General features: G+C 46.7%; 1 pseudogene; it reads left to right on the top strand.

Annotated features, from left to right (window-relative positions):
* The first annotated feature begins 19089 nt into the window (after positions 1 to 19089).
* On the top strand, positions 19090 to 19180 carry LOC149864967 (U2 spliceosomal RNA; annotated as a pseudogene).
* Positions 19181 to 22746: the final 3566 nt, after the last annotated feature.

Below are 22746 nucleotides of genomic sequence, written 5' to 3'. Positions count from 1 at the left end.
AAAAATGTTCCTCTCATTTTTATAGTTTTGATTGCTATTAAACCTATTTGTCACCTTGCTGCCTCTGAAGGACCCCCCATTGACTCCAGCAGGATAAGGATTGGATCCTAAAGACTTGCCTGAAAATCCACTGAAATTATAAGCGAATTGGCATGTACCACAGCACCAGTAGAGCTGCACACTGACACTTCAGGGACCGTTGCAGAACTCCCTGCATATGTATATGTTGCTCCTTAATGAACCTGGGAAAACTGTCAAGAAAAAGCACCCTTATCTCGATTCTGTACATGGCTAAGTCTGCAGCTTTGTAGAGTAGATAGCTTGTGGGCATGTGCTCACTTCCTTGTCTGCTCCCCAAATTTGTGGGCATGGGTGTACACTGAGCATATGAGCATTAGAAGGACGTTATTTTTTAACAGTGCAGTCAGGGTCTCTCAAGAGGTGGCATAGACTGTCCAATGGCTTAATCACAACTTTTCTAAAGATTTCCACTCCATTGGGAATCTAGGTATACAGTTACCTCTTCAGGGTACACAATAGTTGAAATAAATACAAAGTCTTGGCAATATTTCTAAAGACAGCCTTTATTTTCAATAGCACCAAAGCTGTACAGATCCCAGTGAAACCAAGATAACTTCACATACACATTTCCCTGTCTTGTTTTCCTTACCATGGTGGAGAATTTATGAGTTTAGGGTAGCTTAGGGATGCCCAGGATCCTTCTCCTCTAAGTCATGATTTCATTTCCAAATCACAGAGCCCCTTATTACTCACACCTGTGGTCAGGGACTTTGCAGAATAACAATATTGATCTCCTTTGTCAATAACATTTAAATGTAAATTAATCCAAGAGGCAGATAAGGAAGAACTGTATTTTCCAAATAAGCAGGTTCACTGATGCCTTCCAAAGGAATGATGAGCTGCCCAGGGATGTTTTTTTCTTCATTGTCTGACTCTTCTACAATCTTGCCCTTACCACAAAATAAGCCACTTCTCCTGGCTTAGGCCATGTATTCACTGTTGTATTCCCTGTCCCAGGGAAGTTTATTCATGCTATCTATTACAGCTATTTAGTTCTTTCAGATATTAATTACCACACTAGTTAATGAACAGCAACCTACTCATTTCACTGATCAGGTGCAAAAAAAAGACGATCTTTGGAAATCATAGGACAAAAAACTAGATGCTTTGAGCTGCCAGAATGAATGGAAAGGTGACTGTAATCATTCCTTTATGAATTTTACTGAATATTGCATTTCCATGGAAGGAGGGAATCCAAAAGGAACAGGTGTAAAACCGGAAGTCTTTCAATTCACTTTATCAAAATGTTGCAGCTCTGGCTCTAAGATAATGAAACAAAGTTAACCTATTTCTAGTTCATTTGAAGGAATAAGAAAATAAAAATTAAAAGAGCAGGTAGACCTGCTGGGTTTTACCAATGTCTTTTCTATTATAAGCAGTATGTCTCCTACTCTATTTTTAATGATTTGGTGTATTATGTACATTTGTTTTCATTCAAAGCTAAAAAAGATTCTAACAGATAAGTCAGCATCAAGGCAACTTCCTGATTCCTGTGGCTTATGGGGTTTATTTTTACAGTTCAGAATATGTGGAGAATTACAGAATTTATCTACATTTTTCCCCCTGAATGAAGCAAAAGTTTCTGCCCAATAACACTTCGCGGTATTTTTTTTTGTCAAAGCAATAGTTCTGCTATACACCTGAAAATTTAAGACAGTGGGAAAACATTTTGATTCATAGTCAGGTGGAAAACATCTGATAAAATTTCAATGTAAACCAATCCAAGAGGCAGATAAGGAAGAACTGTAGTTTCCAAATAAGCAGGTTCACTGATGCCTTCCAAAGGAGTGATGAGCTGTCTGATGATTCTTTTTTCTTTACTTTTTCACTCTTCTTCAATCTTACCTTTCTCATAAAATAAGCCACTTCTCCTGGCTCAGGCCATGTATTCACTGTTGTATTCCCTGTCCCAGGGAAGTTTATTCATGCTATCAAACACAGCTATTTAAAATCTTAACTCTGATGTGTGCTATTATGTCCACTAAAGTAATTCATTAAGGCCTGAAAGCAGAAACAGCTCGGGAGAGACCCCTAGTGGCGGGAAGGGGGAGGCTCAGCTGCAGTCACCAGGGCTGCACAGGTGCTGGTTGCAAGGGCAACCAGTGAAACCAGCCAACAGGAAGGGGCAGGGCTTAGCCCTTCTTAAGCCAGGCAGGAGGCCAGGAGGGCAGTTCCCCTCCAGTGGCCGAGAGAGGAGGAACTTGGCTAGCACAGACAAAGGGGAGAACTCTGACGGTGGGAACATCCCCTGGTTGCTGCTGCGGTTGGGGTGCTCTCTCTCTCTGGTAGGGATTGAATCTTGTTTGACTGGACGGTCTAGCTTTCATGTTGTAGCCCAGGGGCTTTGTGTTCTAGTGTTTACTGTTTTGACCGGAGGACCGAGTGAGGCTAGTAGGGGTTGGAGGAGGCCTCATAGGAGCTCCATGGTAGTGTGGGGACCCTGGTGCCAGAGAGGGCACAGCATTTTGGGGGGGTGCATTGACCCCAGCCCCAGAGCAAGAGGGGGGCAATGAGGAGCCCTGGAAGTAAAGGAGAGGGCCAAGGCATAACAGGGCCCAGGTCAAACCCCATCAATACCATCTGTGAGACTTGGGCTGCGGTGTAGGGGAGGAAAAGGGGCTGCAGGTAGTGCCCCCTGGCACTGGGGTGCATAAAATGGGCAGCCTCCTGCTGATTACATCAATCAATTAATGAATTAAGATCAAGGTGTGGCAGGTGAGTAAGCAGGCAGTTCCTCCATTACAGGAGGGTGGAGTAACTCCCAGAAACGCTCCAATAGCAATGCCCCTGTCGCAAGGCCCCTGACACATTAATTTCAAGGTGTGATGGGATCTGATGTAGGAATCCAAGAATCATGATTCCTGCCATGCCACACATGTATGGTAGGAAGTGCAAGAGTGGGATCCAGCATCAAATCCCATCACGCCATATTGCCAGTGCAGGGGGAGCCTGGTGGAGGCTGGGCTCCCTGCATTTACCTGGTTTGGAGCCCTCATCAGCTGACTGGGGCTTCCAGCTGTGGGAGTGTATGGGGTGCTCCCCAACTGGAAGGTCCAATCAGAAGCTCCCATTCTCTGGAGTTTGGAAAGGCTCTATTGTGCTCTAGAGGCTGGAAGCACTGACCACATATTCAGTTAAAGGTATGATAGGAACCAGGCACAAAGTCATGTCACACATTTTGGGTACCTACAGGTACCAAAGAACACGCAACAGTGAAGAATCCCCATAGGGCTCAGTGCTGTGGTAGGAGCCGTATGAAAAAAACCATACAGTGGTGTCAACGTAAGTCTGTGTTTGTCAGTGTTGCACTTGGACAATTCTCTTTCAGCTCCATTTACATCTCTGTTACAGAATCAGTGATCCATGAATGCTAGTATAGGAGGTAGCCTTCAAGTCCTTCTATCATGAGAAGGGATCAGAACTTGCCACTGGTGCATAATAAGAAGAATGCATGTTGTAATGCCCTTCCAGTTTCTATGTGGAAATCTGTGGGAGTGCATATTGGTTTTTTAAAAGGATTTGGAAGTTACAAGTCCTCCCTCCTTTTAGAGATCCTTGCCACTAAGTGTGAGACTTGTAGGGTACTCCTGGACCATTGTTCCACTCATCTCAGACAAAATCACCTTTGAGGTTGAAAACTGGTTAAACTTATTTTGGACAAATAGTACTTGCAAAGGCACACTCCTAAGTTTGTGTTCAGAATCCAGAGAAAAGAACGGATACTCAGAGGGGTAAAAACCATGGTCTATGACCTCGTGGCAGTGGTAGCAGCTGCTCTTGCAGTGCCTTACCAAAAGGGAGCCTGGGGCCATCACTACGATACTGTGGATACTTTGTTTATTACAAATAATTTTGGCTGGATTCACAAGCCATTAAGTCACTTGAGTTTAAGTGATGAAAAACCTTTCTGTAATGCCTAAAGGGGGAAAACACAGGAGATGGAAAAATTAGCTAATAACTTGAAGAAAGGATGTCTGTGCCTACATTTGAATGCAGCATGTTGATTTTTCAAATATACTGTACTGCTCATCTTTGCAAAATGTTATTGCATCCCTTGTAAAAGGGTAAACATTTTTGTTTTGGTAAAGTAAAAATTTACTGAGACTCAAAGGAATTGGATTTCCAGTGAATAAAGTTAATTGGGTCAATGTCATCACAGGTCACAGTTAATTAAAGTTAAACAAGGAGTCCCTGACCGCTTGAGATCATTAAAGAGTCCCAGAGCACATTTTGCAAGAGGGAGGATGTTTACTCTGTTGTATTGTAAAATTCCATCTTGGGTTATTAAATTTGACCTACATAAATTCCTCTGGTAGTTTTAGTCAGTGAAGGCACTTTTAAGAGCTTTCGTTTATGGCAGCTAGTGTTGTTAAATGGCTGCATATTCCTTTTTGATGCTGTTGCTGGGCAAAGTTTTGAGTCATTTGTTTAAAATGGGCATTGTCTGGGCCATTTACTCAGGACCCTTTTTTCAGGGTGCTGTTCTCTCATACATTGATTTCAGTAAAATATTTCATGAATGCTGGTGCTTCTTAGCTTTAGTACAGGAATTTGCTAGGAGAAATGTATGAAAGCACATCATGATCTGAATGCCCACATGTAAGCTGTTATTCACGTTCACATATAATGGCTCTAACTATTCCTTTATTCATATCACATATTAAGATTACCACGTTTTCATATGTTCAGGATGTGATATTTGCTGCATTTTTATATTGAAGTTCAAGATTAATTTAATTAAATTTGAAAGAAATGTGTGGTTTATTTAAAGGTGAAAAATTAATTTAAGAAGATCTTCAATGATATTGCTAATAATGCACAGCAGAACAGGCTTCTGTCCCAGATGTAATGAGAAAAGAGAATAAAAGTGAAATTAGTCCATGAATGTATTAATATATTTAAGCTTGTTTAGAAGGTTTGCTTTGCTGTTATTTTATTAATATTCTGGGTGTTTGCTTGTGGTTATAACTTTATGAGAAATAAAAAGACTTCTTTGTACGGGATGAATGTGCTGCTGCCTATTTAACACTCAGCCACATTCTTCAGTGATTTTAATGAATATGCCTGATTGTTGGCAGATGGGAGGATGAGTATTGTTTGTCTTAATGTTTTTTTGATCATTATTTTCTCATTACTACATCTAGCAGTTCACATTCATTTGCAGTGAGACTCTCGTGACACTTTAGTTGAGGATACTACCTATTGTAAAGCTACTAACCTTTATTGCTTTAAGAAATGAGAGGTAAAAAAGATGCTGTGATGTCCCAAAACAAGGACAAATAGTTGTTCCCTGTTATGTTCTGAAAAAGTGATAATCTTGTAATAGCTACAATAATCCTGATTTTGTTTACGGTCCCAGAGGATGCCTCACCACTGGGTTAGTACAGCTCTACTGATAAGAAAGATGGCAAATAGGGCACGAACAGACTAGGAGAATGGAATGAACAATAAATTGGGCTGAAGGCTGAAGTAATTTTTTACTTAATTCTTCATAAATAGGGGCAGGTACAAGATGATGAGTGCAGTTGATGACAAAAATAGGGAAGGAGTCAAACAGCCTAGAGTAATGGCAGAATAAGTTAGGGATTACTTAGAGAAGCTAGATTCATTCAAGTCAGCAGGGTCAGATGGAATGCACCTTAGAGTACTGAAGGAATTAAATGAGGTAGCCATTTGCTATTCTCTTTCAGAACATGTGCAGATTACATGAGGTCCCTGGTGACTGGAAAGGGACAAATATAGTGCCCATCTTGAAGAGGGATGACCTGTCAGGCTTAACTCAATACCTGGAAACATCATGGAGCAGGTCCTCAAGAAATCCATTTCAAAGCACCTAGAACACTTGTACACCTGATGAAAATGTCATTTGTGTGGCTTAAGGATATTACACATTACATGTGCACCGGTTTTAGGGGTTTTAGATGAGTTTGCAGTGTTGCAAATTAAACTACATCCAGATGTAGTTTAATATGCAATGATGCATTACAGCTGTTAGCTTGCCCTCTGGCCATGGGAGAGGCAGGCAGGCTTTGCAGAAAAAAGGGATCAGGCCCCTTGCCACTTTTGCTTTCAGCAGGGGCCTGTCTGCCTCTCCCATGGTTGGGGAGGTGAGCCAAGAAGTCCCTGAGTTGTGGGGAGCTGCGGTCCTTCCCTCTACAGTGGCAGTGGCTCCCCAGTGCCACCCAGGAGGGCTGCTAGTGGGCCAGGTGCTGCCCCAGCTCAGAGTTAGCAGCTGGCCTGACCCAGTTGTTCTGCAAGCCAGCCTACTGGAAGCCTGCTGGGCACTGCTCCCCAGGCAGGCTTGGGGAACTGTTGTATCAGGCCAGGAGCTGCCTCTGAGCTAAGGTAGCACCTGGCTCACTAGTAGCCACCTGTGTGGCCTGGCGGGGGTGTGACCACTATGGAGGAAAGGATCAGGGCTCCCTGCAACTCAGGGGTGACCTCAGCCCACCAGCAGCTCACCCCCCACCCGTATGCAGGCTCCAGCTCTGACCAAAAAAAAAAAAAGGATCGGGACCCTCATTGTAACATGACCGAAAAATTAAAAGAGTGGGTTTCAATTAAAAAAACACCATTTCAGTTTAGGGGGTATAGGATAAAACCCAGAGAATACACCCCCATCACATGTACAAGCACCCCTAGAGAAAAGCAAGGTGATCTGGAACAGCCATTGTGGATTTGCCAAATGAAAGTCAAGCTGACCAACCTGATTTCCTTCAATGGTAAAGTGACAGGCTCTGTTGATGAAGGGACAGCAGTATACCTTGATTTTAGCAAGGCTCTTTACATGGTCTCACACAATATCCTCATTAATAAACTAAGGAAATACAGACTAGATGAAAGTACTGTAGGGTGAATATGAAATATGGATCATCATACTCAGCGATGGCTCTACTTGTAGTTAGAAGGAGGTATCAAGTGCGGTTTCCCTGGGAGTCTGTCCTGGATCCAATAATGTTCAACATTTTCATTAATCATTTGGATTGTGGGATCAAGTGCACACTTAGCAAATCTGTGGTTGACACCAAGTTGGGTGAAGTTGCAGACACTGGAGATTAGGGCTAAGATCCGGAATGACTTGAACGGACTGGAAAAATTGTTCTCAATCAACCAGATGAAAATCAACACAGACAAGTGCACAGTCCTGCACTTGGGACAGAATAAATGCATACACAAATTCAGATTGGGGAAGGACTGGCCAAGCTGAAGCACTGTATAGCAGGGCCTTGGTGTTATAGTAGAACATAAGCTGAATATCAGCTAATAGTAGCTACTAGAGCGGCTTGCTCCCCTGTCTATAGAGGTCGGCCAAAACCATATACTTAACTACGTACAGTTTATTACAAGAATAAATACAGACACTTAATATAAAACATAGAATATTTACAAGGCTTAACATATAATACTATATATAATATTCCACAATTCACATATAATACCAAATATAAACCAAATAACTTAAAACCTATAGAACACAATTAACACATAGGGATATTAACCTATATAACCCAAGTAACTTAACCATAATATTTCTTTAAACCTTCACAAATTACAATACCAATATACACATTGACACATTAAAACACATAAACCGTATAAGCTCCCTTAAAGAATACCCCTAGCTATATAGCCCTTAACATGACAACCTCAAAATAGGGAGTGCACTCAGTACCTCCCTGAGGGGTTTCCCTGAAGCCCCTCCCATTTAGGGCCCTGGATGTAGAAACGCTCCTCCCGCAATGGAAGGTGGAGGTGGCAGACCCTCCTCACCCATGTCAGCCTCCCCTGCAGGGCCTGCTTCTCCAGTAACTCATGCTTCCTCTCTGGAGAAGTCAAGGCTTATCCCCTGGTGGCCAATCCCACAAGAGTCTCTCCCCAGGGGCACTTTTGGCTCTCCTTGACAGCTTGGCACACTGCACTGGACACCCAGGGCTCTCTTGCAGGAGCCAAACCCTTGCAGGCTCTGACTCCCTGGTCTCACAACAGGGGTTCTCCTCTTCCTCAGGCCCTGCTCTGGGCATCAGGGCTCTTTTAGTTAAAGTGGAGTCTCACTGAAGGGCTCCGGTCACTCGGCTTAGGGCCAGGGCTAATGTGAGCAGCCAGAAGCTGCTTCCAAGGCAGTTCTCCATGCGCCAACCTGCCCACCAGGTGAGGCCCGAGCAGCTGCAGTCTGCTCCCAGGGCCCGCTCTCCATGTGCCAATCTGCACACCAACTGCCCAGCCACTTGCTGGGTTCACAGGCTCAAGCTGCCTTCAGCAGCTCTGGGGCGGGGCACTGTTGGTGCCTGCCACTTTAAGAACTGAGCCAAGCAGCCAGCAGGTGCATGATTGTGGCTGCCATTTTAGATCTTTGGCCGCCTATATAAACAGTATTTTGCTGCTGGCAGGCCAGGCAGAGAAATTGCCTGGCTGCAAGCTGCATGCAACCCTAAAGGTAAGGGCAGGAGCTGTAAGGGATGGTTGCTTAAAAAAAAAGCTGTAGGGGATGGTTTGGCGGCTCCTGGTCCTGGTCCTCGTCATGTCCTAAAACTGCACCCTGCTGGGAGTGGGTGGTCTGGAGAGGTTCCCAGTGTTGTGGGAGTCCCCAAGAAATACCAGGCTAGTTACCATCCTGGTGAAAGGTGGGTTGAGGAACCTTAATAACCTCAGCTCCCATAACCAGGTGGGTTACCCCTAGTAGGGGCCAGAAGGTGGACCCAGGACAGAGTGGGGCTGGAGGCTCAGAGGCCTGATTTAGAGTACCCTCGACTGGTCAATGCTGGGGCCAGGATTAGAATGGTCAAAAGGGCCAGGGGCCCCAAGGGATGCCCAGAGCTGAGGGCCTGGGGTTCCGACTGGCTTTGGAGGTGAGGCCAGGGCCTGTGTGGCCAAAGGCCCATGGGGACGATGCCTGAGAGGGGAAATTGTTTCAGTGAGCTAGGCAGCCCTGGATGAGGGCAGGGTAGGCCGCCTGAATGGAGGGATCTTAGAGGGGTCCTGACTGGAGGATTCTGGGGCCCAGTGTGGGGTCAATGAGATTAACATCTGTGGATGCTATCTGCAAGGCTTGGGCTGCGGTGTAGGGGAGGAACAGAGCCACAGATAGAATCCCTTAGCATCGGGGCAAGAAATGGGCAGCCTCCCACCTAATTAATAACTTAATTAAGTATCATCAAGGCATGGCAGGAGAGAAGGTGGGCAGCTGTCCCAGAACAGAGGGGTGGGGCATTGGTAGATTGGCCCTGAGGAGGCCCCCTGTTACAGGCTTCTAGAGTCTGATCCCCATGTGCCGATTTGCATACCACTGAAGCTCAAGAAGGGTCTCAAGGATGGCCATCTGTGGAGCTCCTCTCTCCTTGCTGTCCCTCATCTCTCCCCAGCCTGCTGAGCACACTCTCCTTTTATTCTCGTCAGGGGCTCCACCCCCAAAGCTCTCCAGACCTGGCTGGTACAGTTCCGATTCAGGTCCAGCCTCTCCTTGCCTCCTCCCTTCGGAAAAAGGCAGGACATTGCTTCTCTTGTACTGCCTCTGGATTGGTGGGTGGGCTCCACCAGTCAAACAGCAGTCCCTTGAACCTGGAACTCAACCCAAGCTCTGAAAAGGTGAGTCTGCTACACATGAATGCACAGAGCCTGGGAAACGAGCAGAAAGAATTGCAAGTCTTCACACAATCAAGGAAATATGTGATTGGAATAACAGACTTGGTGGGAGAGCTGACATGACTGAAGCGCTGTCATGGATGGATACAAACTGTTCATGAAGGACAGGCAGGGGCAAAGAGGAGTAGGAGTTGCGCTATATGTAAAAGAGCTGTATGATTGCTCAGAGCTCCAGTACAGAACTGGAGATAGGTCTGATTAAAGTCTCTGGGTGAAGGTTAGAGGGGAGAACAACAAGGGTGATATTGTGATAGGTGTCTACTATGGATTACCAGACAAGAAGGATGAGGTAGATGAGGCTTTCTTCAGATAACTAGCAGAAGTTTCCCCAGTCACAGGCCCTAGTTCTCATGGGGGACTTCAATTACCCTGACATCTTCTGGGAGGGCAGTACAGAAGTGCACAGGCAATCCAGGAAGTTGCTGGACAATGTTGGAAACAACTTCCTGGTACAAGTGTTGGAGAGATCAGTCCAACAAGATCAAGTGTTTTCCTCTTCTTCATCTGCTGCTCACAAACAGGGAAGAATTGGTGGGGGATGTAGAAGTTTTGGTTTTGGTTGGATATTAAGGAAAACTTTCTCACTAGGAGGTGGTGAAGCACAGGACAGGTTACCTAAAAAGGTGTTAGAATCTCCATTCTTGGAAGTTTTTAAGGCCTGGCTTGACAAAGCCCTGGCTGGAATGATCTAGCTGGGGATGGTACTGCTCTGAGCAAGGGGCTGGACAGATGACCTCTTGAGTAGTCTAGCCGCTGTGCGAAGCGGCTAGAATTAGCTTTGGATTTGGATTCAGCCAATTTGGGGGACAGTGATTCCATTTAGCGATTTGAGTCACTGTCCCGAGTCAATTTGGCTGAATTTTGGCTGCTGCCAAATCTCCAAATCGCACAGACCCCATCCTGTGCCTGCTCTCCAGGCCCTGGCAATGGCTGCCTTTTTTTCTTAAAGGACCAGAGCTGGGGCAGGTGGGGCAGCCATGGGGTGGGGCTGGGAGTGCAAGGTGGGGGTTGGGGGCCTTGTGGCAGAGCCCCACCATATGGTGTGAGGCAGTGGGGGGTAGTGGGAATCGGTCCCCTCTGGGCAGCACACAGTGAGTGAGCTTTTTTTTTAAAGCACCAGGAGCTGGGGCAGGTGGGGCAGCCGTGGAGGAGTCGGGGGAGCAGGCAGGGGTTGGGGCCTGGTAGGGCCCCTCCATGGCCCCTCCCCCGCTGCCTACTTACCAGCTCCAAGTCTGGCTCCAGCTCCCTGCTGCAGTGGGTGGGGACTGCCCAAATCACTGAAGCTTTCCAAATCTTTTCTGAATTGACTTGGAGAGCTTTAAATCGATTTGGACCTTTTTAATCGGTCCCCTGATTCAATTCAGATTCAGCTATTCAGCCACCAAATTGGGCCAATCTCCTCCAAATCGAATCAGCACCCAAAGCTTTGTACAGCCCTACTCCTGATGTACCAATGCTAATTTTCTATGATTCTTCTCCATTCAGCAGCAGAGAGTTCTCATATGGAGTATTAGATCCAGTTTTGGGCCTAATCCCTTGCAAAGGATGTGAACAGGTTAGAAAGAGTCCAGTGGAAAGCAGCAAAAATGATTAGGGGCCTCAGAGGCAACATTTATGAGAAGACTGAAAGAACTAGGCTCATTTAGTCTGGAGGAGAGAAGACTGGGGGTAGGAGGTGGGGCAGGGTTTGACAACAATCTTCAAATATCTAAAGGCAGTGAGAGATGGGCTTTTTTTTGTGGCCACAGGGGACAGGACCAGGAGAAATTGCCTCAAGCTACAGCAGAAGAAACTTAGGTTGGAGATTAGGACAAACTTTCTGAGTATGAAGGTGGTCAATCCTGGTAACAGGCTAGCTAGAGAAGTTATGGAATCTCTATCCCTGGCCTTTTTGAAATCTAGATTTGGACAGATACTTGGCTGGAATGGCTTAGTCAGGGCAGATCCAGCATGGGGCTGATCTAGATAGTCTTGTGAGGTCCCTTCCTTCCCCGCTTTCCTATGATCCAGTATCCTCCAATTTTGGGGGGGAGCCGTAATGGAACTGCAATCATTAGGCTTATTAGTTGCTGTAAAAGCCTTCACACAAACTCTATGGCTTTTGTAGTATAGGTCTCTCAAGAGTTCATAGAATCATAGAAAGTTCTTCCATTCAGTCTCCTGTTCTCTAGACTAAATAAGCCCAGTTTCCTCATTCTTCAGAAAGTATGTCCCCTGGCCCCCTCAACATTTTAATTTCCCTCTACTGGACTCTCTCCAGTTAGTTCACATCCTTTCTGTAGTGGGGGCCCAAAATTGAACACTGTACTCCACATGTGGTTTCACCAGTACTAAATGGAGGGGAATAATTTCATACATTTCATAGACATTAGGGCTGGAAGGGACCTTGGAAGATCATCGAGTCCAGCCCCCCCCCACCCAAAGGCCAGGAAGTCAGCTGAAGTCATAGGATCACAGCAAGATAAGTATCTAATTTACTTTTGAAGGTGTTCAATGTAGGTGCTTGAACCTCCTCTGATGGCAGGCTATTCCAGCCCTTGGGGGCTCGGATAGTAAAGAAATTCTTCCTTATGTCCAGCCTGAAATGGTCTTGCAGGAGTTTATAACTGTTTGAACTCATCATCTCTTGGGGCACTCTGGTGAACAAACGTTCCCCCAGATACTGGCGATCACCCCTAATAAACTCATAGGTGGCCCTGAGCCTGCGCTTTTCCAGGCTAAAGAGCCCCGTGGCTCTCAGCCTGTCATCTAAGGTCTGTTTTCCTGACCTCTGATCATGCGTGTGGCTCTTCTCTGGACTCTCTCAAGCTTCTCCACATCCTTTTTGAATTATGGGGCCCAAAGCTGGATGCAGTACTCCAGCTGCGGCCTCACCAAGGCCGAGTACAAGGGGAGAATGACGTCCTGGCATTTGCTTGAGAAGCATCTATGGATGTAAGCCAGCATTTTTGTCACTTTACTAGCCACAGCATTGCATTGCAGGCTCATGTTCATCTTGTGGTCAGTGATGATCCCCAAGTCTCTTTCCTTCATAGTGCTAGCCAGCATAGAACTAACAAGCCTATAAAGACGCTTTGAGGTTTTCCTCCCAAGGTGGAGAACCTTGCATTTTTCAATGTTAAATACCATCAGGTTCTCATCCGCCCATTTGCTGAGTCTGTCCAGGTCAGCCTGGATCGGCCTCCTATCTTCTGGTGTGGATGCTTTGCCCCAAAGTTTAGTGGCATCAGTGAACTTGGCCAGTCTGCTCCTGACTCCAGTGTCCACATCATTAATGAAGACGTTGAACAATATGGGTCCAAGGTCCCCACTGGTCACAGGGCACCATGATGATTGACTTGCATCAATTACTACCCTCTGAGTCTGACCATGGAGCCAATTTCCCAGCCAGCGGATCGTGGTGGACCCAAGGCCACAATTGGCCAGTTTCGCCAAGAGGCAATCATGGGATCCCAGATCAAAGGCTTTTCTGAAGTCAAGATATATGACATCAATCTCTTCTCCCTTGTCCGGGTGATAGGTCACCTGGTCGTAGAAGGAAATGAGATTGGTCAAGTAAGACCTACCCACAACAAACCCTCAGGATGTTGGTGTCAGCCAGTCCATTAAGGATGGCATCTTTAATGAGCTTTTATAAGATCTTCCCCAGGGTAGAAGTCAGGCTGATGGGCCTATAGTTTGTTAGATCAACCTTCCTCCCTTTCTTGAAGATAGGCACCACATTGGCCTTCTTCCAGTCTTCGGGCACTACACCAGAGCACCAGGAGTTTTCAAAGATCCGGGCCAGAGGCTGGGCTATGATGCTTGTCAGCTCCTTGAGTACCCTGGGGTGTACATTGTCAGGGCCGGCTGACTTGAATGTGTTCATAGTTTCATAGTTTGTAGGGTCGGAAGGGACCTGAGCAGATCATCTAGTCCAACCCCCTGCCATGGCAGGAAAGAGTACTGGGGTCAAATGACCCCAGCAAGATGTTCATCTAACCTCCTCTTAAACACCCCCAGGGTAGGAGCCTGCACCACTTCTCTTGGAAGCTGGTTCCAGACCCTAGCCGCCCTGACTGTGAAGTAGCGCCTCCTGATATCTAGCCTAAACCTACCCTCTGCCAGCTTGTGACCGTTATTCCTGGTCACTCCTGGCAGTGCTCGGGGAAACAGTGACTTCCCCAATGCCTGCTGATCCCCCCTGACTAGTTTATAATAGGCCACAAGATCCCCCCTCAGCCTTCTCTTTTGGAGGCTGAACAGGTTCAGGTCCCGCAGCCTGTCCTCATAGGGCCTGCCCTGTTGTCCCCTGATCATACGAGTGGCCCTCCTCTGGACCCTCTCCATGTTGTCCACATCCCTCTTGAAGTGTGGCGCCCAGAACTGGACGCAGTACTCCAGCTGCGGCCTGACCAGTGCCGCATAGATGGGGAGGATCGCCTCCTTGGACCTGCTCGAGATGCATGTGTGGATGCATGCCAAGGTGCGACTGGCCTTCCTTACTGCCTCTCCACACTGCCGGCCCATGTTCATCTTGGAGTCAATGATGACCCCCAGATCCCTTTCCGCCTCCGTGCTGATAAGAGGGGAGTTCTCCAACTTGTAGGTATGGTGCCGGTTGTTCCTCCCGAGGTGCATCACCTTGCACTTGTCTGTGTTGAAACCCATCCTATTCTCGTCCGCCCACCCTTTACAAGGTCAACATTGATGGCGGGCAGGGGATCTCCCTCACCTGGACCTCCCTGTCCCGTAGTGGGCATGGGTGTCCAATGGGACTGATGAAAGACCGATGCAAAGTACCCATTTAACAGGTTGGCTTTTTCCTGGGTGTCAGTTGTCAGTTGTCCCATCTAGTTCAGCGGGGGTGCAATGTTGCCTTTACTTTTCCTCCAGCTCCCCACATATCTGAAAAAGGACTTTTTATTGTCTTTGGTGCTCGAAGCTAGTTGGAGTTCAATTGCAGCCTTGGCTTTCCTGGTTTGCTCCCTGCAGGACTGGACCAGTGCAGAATATTCTTCCTTGGAGGTGAATCCCATCCTTCATCCTTTGTAGGCCATTCTTTTAAGCATCAGGAGGTCTGCTAGATCCCTGGAGAGCCAGAGGGGCTGCTGTGCCCTCTTGCTGCCTTTCCTCCAAGATGGACTAGAATTAGCTTGTGCATTGAGGATCACTCCCTTGAGGAGCAACCACTCTTCCTGAACACCCCTCCTCCTGGGGTTGTGGTCCCTTAGGGCCTCACTGACGAGCCTCCTGAGCTTGTCAAAGTCCCTTGACCTGCTGGCAGGTGGCAACACTCCTACTAATGCAGCCCAGTATACCATTAGCCTTTTTGGCAACAAGGGCACCCTGTTGGTTCATAATCAACTTATTAGCCATTGTAACACCCAGGCCTTTTTCTGCAAAGCTGTTGCCCAGACAGTAAGCCCCCATCCTGTCCTGATGCATGGTTTTATTCCATCCTAATTGATGCCCATCTTGCTGTGGTCATCTGACCTGACCCCAGCAGTCTTTCCTGCCCAAGTGCAGAAGGGCTGGCCTGGATGATCTGTAAGGTCCCATTCAGCCCTAAAAACTATGAAACTAACTGCAGGACTTTGAACTTGTCCTCGTTGAACCTCCATGAGATTTCTTTTAGCCCAATCCTCCAATTAGACTAGGTGACAGGGGTCTTACTTAAGTATGCAGGGCGGAGAGGTAAATATGCATCAGCTAATTAAGCATGCCCGGAAACTACAACCCCTGTCACACTGAACCCTAGCCCTACCCTCCAACATATCTACTACCTCCCCCCTTCCTCGCCCTCCCCCCCAGTTTGGTATCATCTGCAAACTTGCAGAGGGTGCACTGTATGCCATTTTCCAGGTCGTTGAAGAAGACATTATACAAAACCAGTCCCAGGACCGACCCCCTGGGGCACTCCACTTGATACTGGCTGCCAACTAGACATTGAGCCATTCATTACTACCCTCTGAGCCTGATGCTCCAGCCAGTTTTCTGGGTTAGCCCAGGTTAACTTGGCTGAAAAGTTGGATTTAAGATCTTTCCTGAATTACACACAAACTGAATTATGTTCTGCCTTGCTCATAATATTCTATTTATTCTATTTGACGCAGGTCCCTGTGTTTTCCTTATCACTGTAAGATTTTAGTGCCTGCTGGTAGTACATTAAACAACATGACTAACATGTATCACATATGGCTTATTCTTTCATTCCTCATGAAGCGCTACATTGATTTTAATGTGTCTGATCTCATATACTGATGAAGGCAAATGCCACTGAAATTTAAAAAAAGCCTGGATCTTTGTGATTCTTTACATTATGTCTAACTCTGAGATGGATGACCCCTGAAGTGGGCTCCACAGCCCTAAACAGGTCATAGGACAAGATAGGTGCATCAGACTGGGGCACAACCAACCCCTCCCCACCCCCCAGCATATTGAGCCAACTACATTCACACACAGGGGAACACCGGGGACAGAAGGCTATAGCCCTGAACTTTCTCATTGTAGGCAGCTGAGTCTTTTATTTCTTGCAGAAAAAAAAATAGTGTCATGGTTCCAGAGGCCGAGTGAGCAAACAAGTGCATAACCCGCTGCTGTGTAGCTAGGGTGCTTGTTTGGGGCAGGGCGGCCTCAACGCCAGTCCCCACTCCCAGGGCTGTTTGTATGTTTTACACAAAGCTGTTATTGCACAAAATACAACAATGATCTTTGAAGCAGGGACTGAAACCCAGCCTTTCTCAAGGTTAATGGCAGGGTTAAGAGCAGGAATTTTTTTTTTTTTTGGATCCTGTTTTTCTCAGTTACAGCCTAAATCCTGCCTAAGTTTCACTTTATATGCCTCAATCTTTTGGCAGATCTAAGACTCGCTGGAAACAGATATTGCATTTGTCCTACAATAGATATATCCCGGGATTGGTGTACCCACATCACCCTTCTGATCAGGGTTTAATGAATGCCTGAATGCACTGCCACTTTTTTCTTACTATTGATTCAACCGTGCAGTTACAGGCTAACCATTTGGATGCACTTTGCAATGTCTCAGCCTAAACTGTTAGTATTTCCTTTCTCATGAACCTATTTTAGAATTTATCCTAGAACATAGACATGGACAGCTGAACGTTTGTACTTTGTTCAAAGATAAAATGGTTAATCTTGGGTTTGTAACTTTCTGTTTATTGTAATGGCCTTCAGATTAGGTCCACACTAAGTAAGAGGTGAGACCTGTTTAGAGGAGGTATATTCAGTGCTTGCTTATAATTTTCAAAAGGCAATAGTTTGGACAGTAGAAGAAAGAAAATAGCAACAGACCTGGCAATTAAAGTAGCCCAAAATATGAAATAAAGCAATGCTGATGGCCTGAATGTTGTCATGCTTTTAGATGTCAGACAATGTAGCATCACAGCATCATCTTATATGGTCACATCATAGGGTAGGCAGAAAAAGTGTATCTGAAATAAAACATGAACAGACCTGTGTGTTGTGTGAGTGAGTGCACATGTGATCATGAAACAAGACCAGAGTGGGTAGCTACATACAGGGACATCTATGATTGTAATCACATCTGTCATTACCAGGGATCCTGGCTTTCCCTGATAAAAAAAATCACAAATTCTCTGATAACGCCCCCCCAAATCTGTGATTAAAATGAAAGGCTACTATATATATAGGTATCAGTTGAACACAATGTTTTCTTGGTATATTTACAATTTTAAAGCAATTTGGAAGCCTACCAGTACCTCAATCACCATAATAAAATAAATTCTAAATACCTATAAATGTTGGTATTTGATTTTGGGTTTTTTTCATGGAAAATCAGAGCTCCCCTGTCACCTTAGCTCACAGAGTGCAGGTTGAGGCCCTTCACTTCTCACCCACAGCCCTCACTCCCCCCAGCACAGCCCCCTAGCCTAACTGGTGCCCCTCGCCCCCACCCAAAGCTCCCTGCCCCCCCAGCTCTGCTAGAGCGGGGCCCCAGCTGCCAGGACTATGGGGCCAGGGACCTGGGTCTGCAGTCCTCTGCCTCCACAGGAAGCAGTGGCTGCTGCAGCAGAGTGTAGCAAAGAGCCTGGCTCCACACTCACACTGCCTGCTTGCTGTGGGCTTGGGCTGAGGTGAGACTGGTTCCCTGCTGCTGTGTGCACTCTTGGGGAGGCAGGATGGGGACCCATTCCCCTGAGATCTGTGCACAGGGCAGGGGCAGGCTCAGGCTGCCTGCCGTGGACTTGGGCTACGCACTGTGCTGCCCTCCCCCAGGGCTTCTGCAGCCCATCAGGTGTGACCTGGCGCTGCAGGGCACAGCGGGGCTACACAGGGAAGCTTGTTGCTGCTGTGAGCGCCATGCTGCACTGGTGAGGCATCCCCTGCCCGTGCAGGAGCAGTGGAGGCAGAGGTATGAGGTTGTGACCCTCGCTGCTGCCATGTTGGCAGGGGATGCCTCACCAGCGCAGTGCAGAGCTCACAGCAACAACAAACTTCCCTGTATGGGCCCACTGTGCCCTTGATGCATAAACTGCGGTTCATTTCTCTGGAGGCTCGCAAAAAATCACAGACACACACACTCAGCAGCTGGCATAAAAGGTTGTATTTGTTTGCAAACAAAGGTCAGAGCAGAGTCAGGTACTCAGATTACTCTGACCAAGCATTGGTATTTGCAAGTGGAATTTATCTTCTCTCTCCTGAGCACGTGTGCAGACACCGGAACTCTTACAGCTACTTCCGTTTCATACAAGCATACATGTAGTTACATCACTACATACATCGCATGTATAGTATAATTAGCTACTTAAGTATGCAGGGCGGAGAGGTAAATATGCATCAGGTAATTCAGCATGCCCAGAAACTACAACAGGTCGCCAAGAGTTCAAATCCCCCCCCCTTCAAGGACACAGATAATTGAATTCCAGCTTCTGTAATCAGCATGAGAAAGACTAGGGAGAAGCTGGAGGAGGTAAGAAACCTTGGGTAGCATTCCTTTCTATCAAGAGTGAGATGCAGGCTGTGCATTTCTAACACCCTGAAGTGCTGGGTCATACCTGCTGGGCTGCAGAGGCCTTGGAGGAGGGCAGCAGGGTGGGGAGCCTGAGTCAACAGCAGCCAACATGTGCCCACCCTCTCCCTGCACGCAAATCTGGGGGGGCATGGGTCCCCCCTATTGCCCTGGGACTGCAAGCAGCAGCAGGGATGCCTAGCCCTGCCCCCCAGACAAGCTGCCTGTGTCCCCATCCCACTCCCCACGGGGGTCCTGTGGCTGTGCATTCTGGCCCTGGGCCTGAAGCCCCATGCACCACCTACCTGGGCAACAGGAGCAGCGGCTGCAGCAGCCCCACTTACCTGGCAGGGGAAGCAGCGTGACCACGTAGGCGACAAGATGCATAACACTCACTGATATTCTTTTTGGTATTGGGTGGTGGAACCGGAGCATGCTCCATCCACTCCATGCATTGACCTGGTATTGCAGTGCTTCCAGGACCGGTGCAAAAAAAACAGAAAAAGAAAAAGAAAAAAAAAAACAAAAACCCTGCCCCACTCCCTCCCTCCCTCTGTATGGGGGCCTCAATTCCCGCCCCCCCCCCCCGCACTGGCTTGCCTGCAAGAACTGCTCTTGAGGCTGCCTAGGGCCACGTGCATATACATGTACATGGCGTCCCCTTCCTGGCCACCCTTCTCCCACTCCCTCCGCAGGCCCTTGCAAGCTGGAGCTCTGCCACCCTGCAGAGAGCTCTTTGCACAACTTCAAAATCTGTGGGTTGCTCTGTTAAAATGAGCAATCCACATTTTCCTCAGATAAAGGGGGAAATCCCTGTTTTTCTCCATTTTCCTGTGGGAATGGAAAACCTGGATTCCTGGTCATTACTGACACACCTGTCCCACTGTGGAGAGCTAGCGAGGGGGGAAATGACTGAAACGTCCTATTTTCTGTTTACACAAAGGGGTATGATAGTTTCTTTTATTCTGGATGGGAAGGAGAGCTGGAGAAAATAGCTTCTGCCCTTTTCTGCTGCTGCAGAGAATGGGAGATGGCAGGGGTTTCTCATGTTGAAGGAAAGGAGTAGATGCAGCCAGGTACCATAGTGACAGCCAGGTACCATAGTTTCTTAGACACCAGCTGCTAGTGCTGCTTCACCTACTGGTGGCAAGGCTTGGAGCCCCATTAACTCCCTGGTCATGCACCAGCACCTCATCCAGTTTCACAGGACTTTTTTGTGATGAGACTTCAGCCCCTGAGTCCTGAACAAGCAAGACAATAGGAAGCTCTTGGGAAGCAGATTCCCCCAAAGCCCCAGAGACACTTCCTCTTCAGCAGAAAGGAGGGGAGGAGGAACTGTAATCCCCATTCACCCTCCTTTGCCTTTCCTTTCCTCCCCGCCCATCGGCCATGCCTTTGGGATGTTTCACCATGCATAGTGCACTGACCTTATATTGTATGAAACCAAAAGGTAAAGATCATCTAATACCAGAGATTAGTGGCACTGCAAGACTTATGTTTTGAGATCTGTTTATTGTATCTGTTTACTGGAGTTACTCTTACTCAATTTGCAGTGACGGCAATGCAAGATCTCTCTATCTCTGTAGTGATAAACTACAACATACTGAAAAAAATATCACCCTTCATAAAGTAGTCAGATACCTGGGTTCATAAAACACAAGATGTCACTCTGGAAAGCTGTTTGTGTACACAGTGTGAGGAAAGGAAAGGTCTGCTTTCTAAAGGTTTCAGTGTCAAAACTAAAACATAGTTTTAAAAACTTAAAAGGGTGGTTCTCACATTTACTAGACTCAAAGCACCCCTCAGAAAATGCCAGCTTTTGCTGTCACTTACTTTTTTCAACTATGAACAAATAACAGAGCAATCCTTTTATTGCAAAAGACTCAGAAATACCACAGGTTTGAAATGTTTTTGACACCATGAATTCCTATTTGAAAACTCTGGGCTTATTATCTAGTGAACCATGTGTAGATGGTTCACAATACCAGTCCCGCTATTAAGTGGCACCCAGCAGCACCCTTAAAAGGATTTCACTGTACCCTGACTGAGAATCACTGACAAAGCAAAAAGATGCGTAATCAGACATGACAACCAGATTACACTATAAATCGCTGCCGCCTCAAAACAAAGGTGCTGACTCCAGCTGAAATCGGGAACAAAAGGGTTTAATGTGGAAAATACCAGATCACACAGAGATAGACAGGTACAAATAACATTTCTCAATACCAACATAAGAGCAGTGGAAGAGTAATTGTGTAACCGCAGTAGTCAGTAAATGGGTTCTCTTTGGAACTCATGTCAGCAACCAAGAAAACATCATATTGGGTTTTTTAAAAAACAGGACTCCAGTAAATAAATAAATGGTAACCTAATTAGCCATATCAGCCATATTATGTGGTATCATGTGGTATGTTAATACCGCAACATTACAAAAACAGAGAAGAAATATGAATTAATTGAGCCAATTCTCCAGCTAAACAGATGTAATTGAGAATAACTTTTGAATTCTGAGGTTTTGGGGTTTTTTTAAAATAATTTTCTCCAGCAAAACTTCACCTAAAGCATCTATGCAAAGTGTGTGAGTAAAAAGGTTATAAAAATTCAAGATTTAGCCTGTTGACTTCAATGGTAGCATACAGAGCTAGTGTCAATAGTAGTTCCCTGAATGTCTAATGTGGAATGTCTGGCAAAGTCCTGATGTGTACAATAAGAGAAAGGCCGCGTTCCTGCCATTGGAGCCGTGTCCCCCACAGCCGCCGGGGGCGTGGCATTCATGAACGCGGTGCCTTATTCATGGATTTCGCTATTCATGGGGGATACAAGATCATATCCCCCGCAAATGGCAAGGGTCACCTGTATTTATGCGTCTGTGTAATTCAATGTGTAAGAGATGGACGTAAACTTTTTAATTGTAATCTACCAAAAAACACAACTAGAAACCCTGCCTGCCACTTCGATGAATAGAGCACCAGGTGATAGACACCTGAAGGACTCAGGGCCTAGGCTTACTTACCCTATAGGTGACTTAATGCTGAATTTTTGCACCATGGCTTAATCAGTGGGCCACAGACCTAGCAGGACAGAGCAGTCAGAACAGCAGGCATGGTGAGGAACATGTGGAAAAGCAGCAAAAGGAAGCTGCTAACTCTATGGCTAAGAACAGATAGTCAAAAAGCCCAAGGCTGAATTGTTTCAATCTTTTTAGGTTAGTCTAAGCTGCAAATGAACAGATGTTCACTTCTGATTCTGGAAATGCAGCCACATGCCTGCAGTGGCCCAGGCCAGAAGCCAGGGGGCGCTAGAACAGCCCACCCTGCTGGGGTAGAGCAGACAGCCTGGGCCAAGGCTAGACAGCCCACGTTGCAAGGAGAGGGTTTGCAGGGGTAGTACAAAGCATCCTGAGATGCTGGGGTATTGTGAGTTAACTTGAATCGAGATACCTTTTTCCTGCAGCACCATGAAGTTGCCAGTCTCCTCCATGGACCAATTCAGGCCCTGGGTGGTAGGCATGAGTATAGGTGAGGATGACTCCTCAGGGGTCCTGCACTGGCTCTCTGGGCCTCTGTTTAGCTGTCCCTGTGCTCCCGGGTCTGAAGAGCTGCCTGCAGCACCCAACAGAGGGGCACAGTTTGGGACTGACAGCTACACAGTGAGGCAATACAAGTGAGATCTACAGTGCACAGGATGCTCTGAAAAGAAAAGCTCTTCGTTTTAGCCTGATGTATGGTGAATGGTATCACAGGAGCCATGGCAATCTGTGAAACATTTGACAGTGGAAGCTGTTAGTCTGCATCCCATGAGGCAGGGTTGGTTGATCTGAGGATGAGAGGATCTGAGAATTGCACATGGTCTTTCTTGTTCTGAAAGAAAATCAGAGACCTTGAGGTTTTCTCCTATTGATCTGCTAGACTTGCTTTTCTGCTCTCCAAACACAGATGCACACATCCCCTTTCTGTTATGGATGCTGGGTTATGACTTCCAAGCACTCTTTCCTGCAAGAAGCACTAATGCAGTGAGGAATGCTGCACAAAACCTTTCCAATATTGCAGTTAGGG

Source organism: Crocodylus siamensis, chromosome 5 (assembly GCF_052110815.1).
Source record: "Crocodylus siamensis isolate JL-2025a chromosome 5, ASM5211081v1, whole genome shotgun sequence".
Lineage (NCBI taxonomy): Eukaryota > Metazoa > Chordata > Crocodylia > Crocodylidae > Crocodylus > Crocodylus siamensis.
This window is presented reverse-complemented; position numbering and strand designations above follow the sequence as displayed.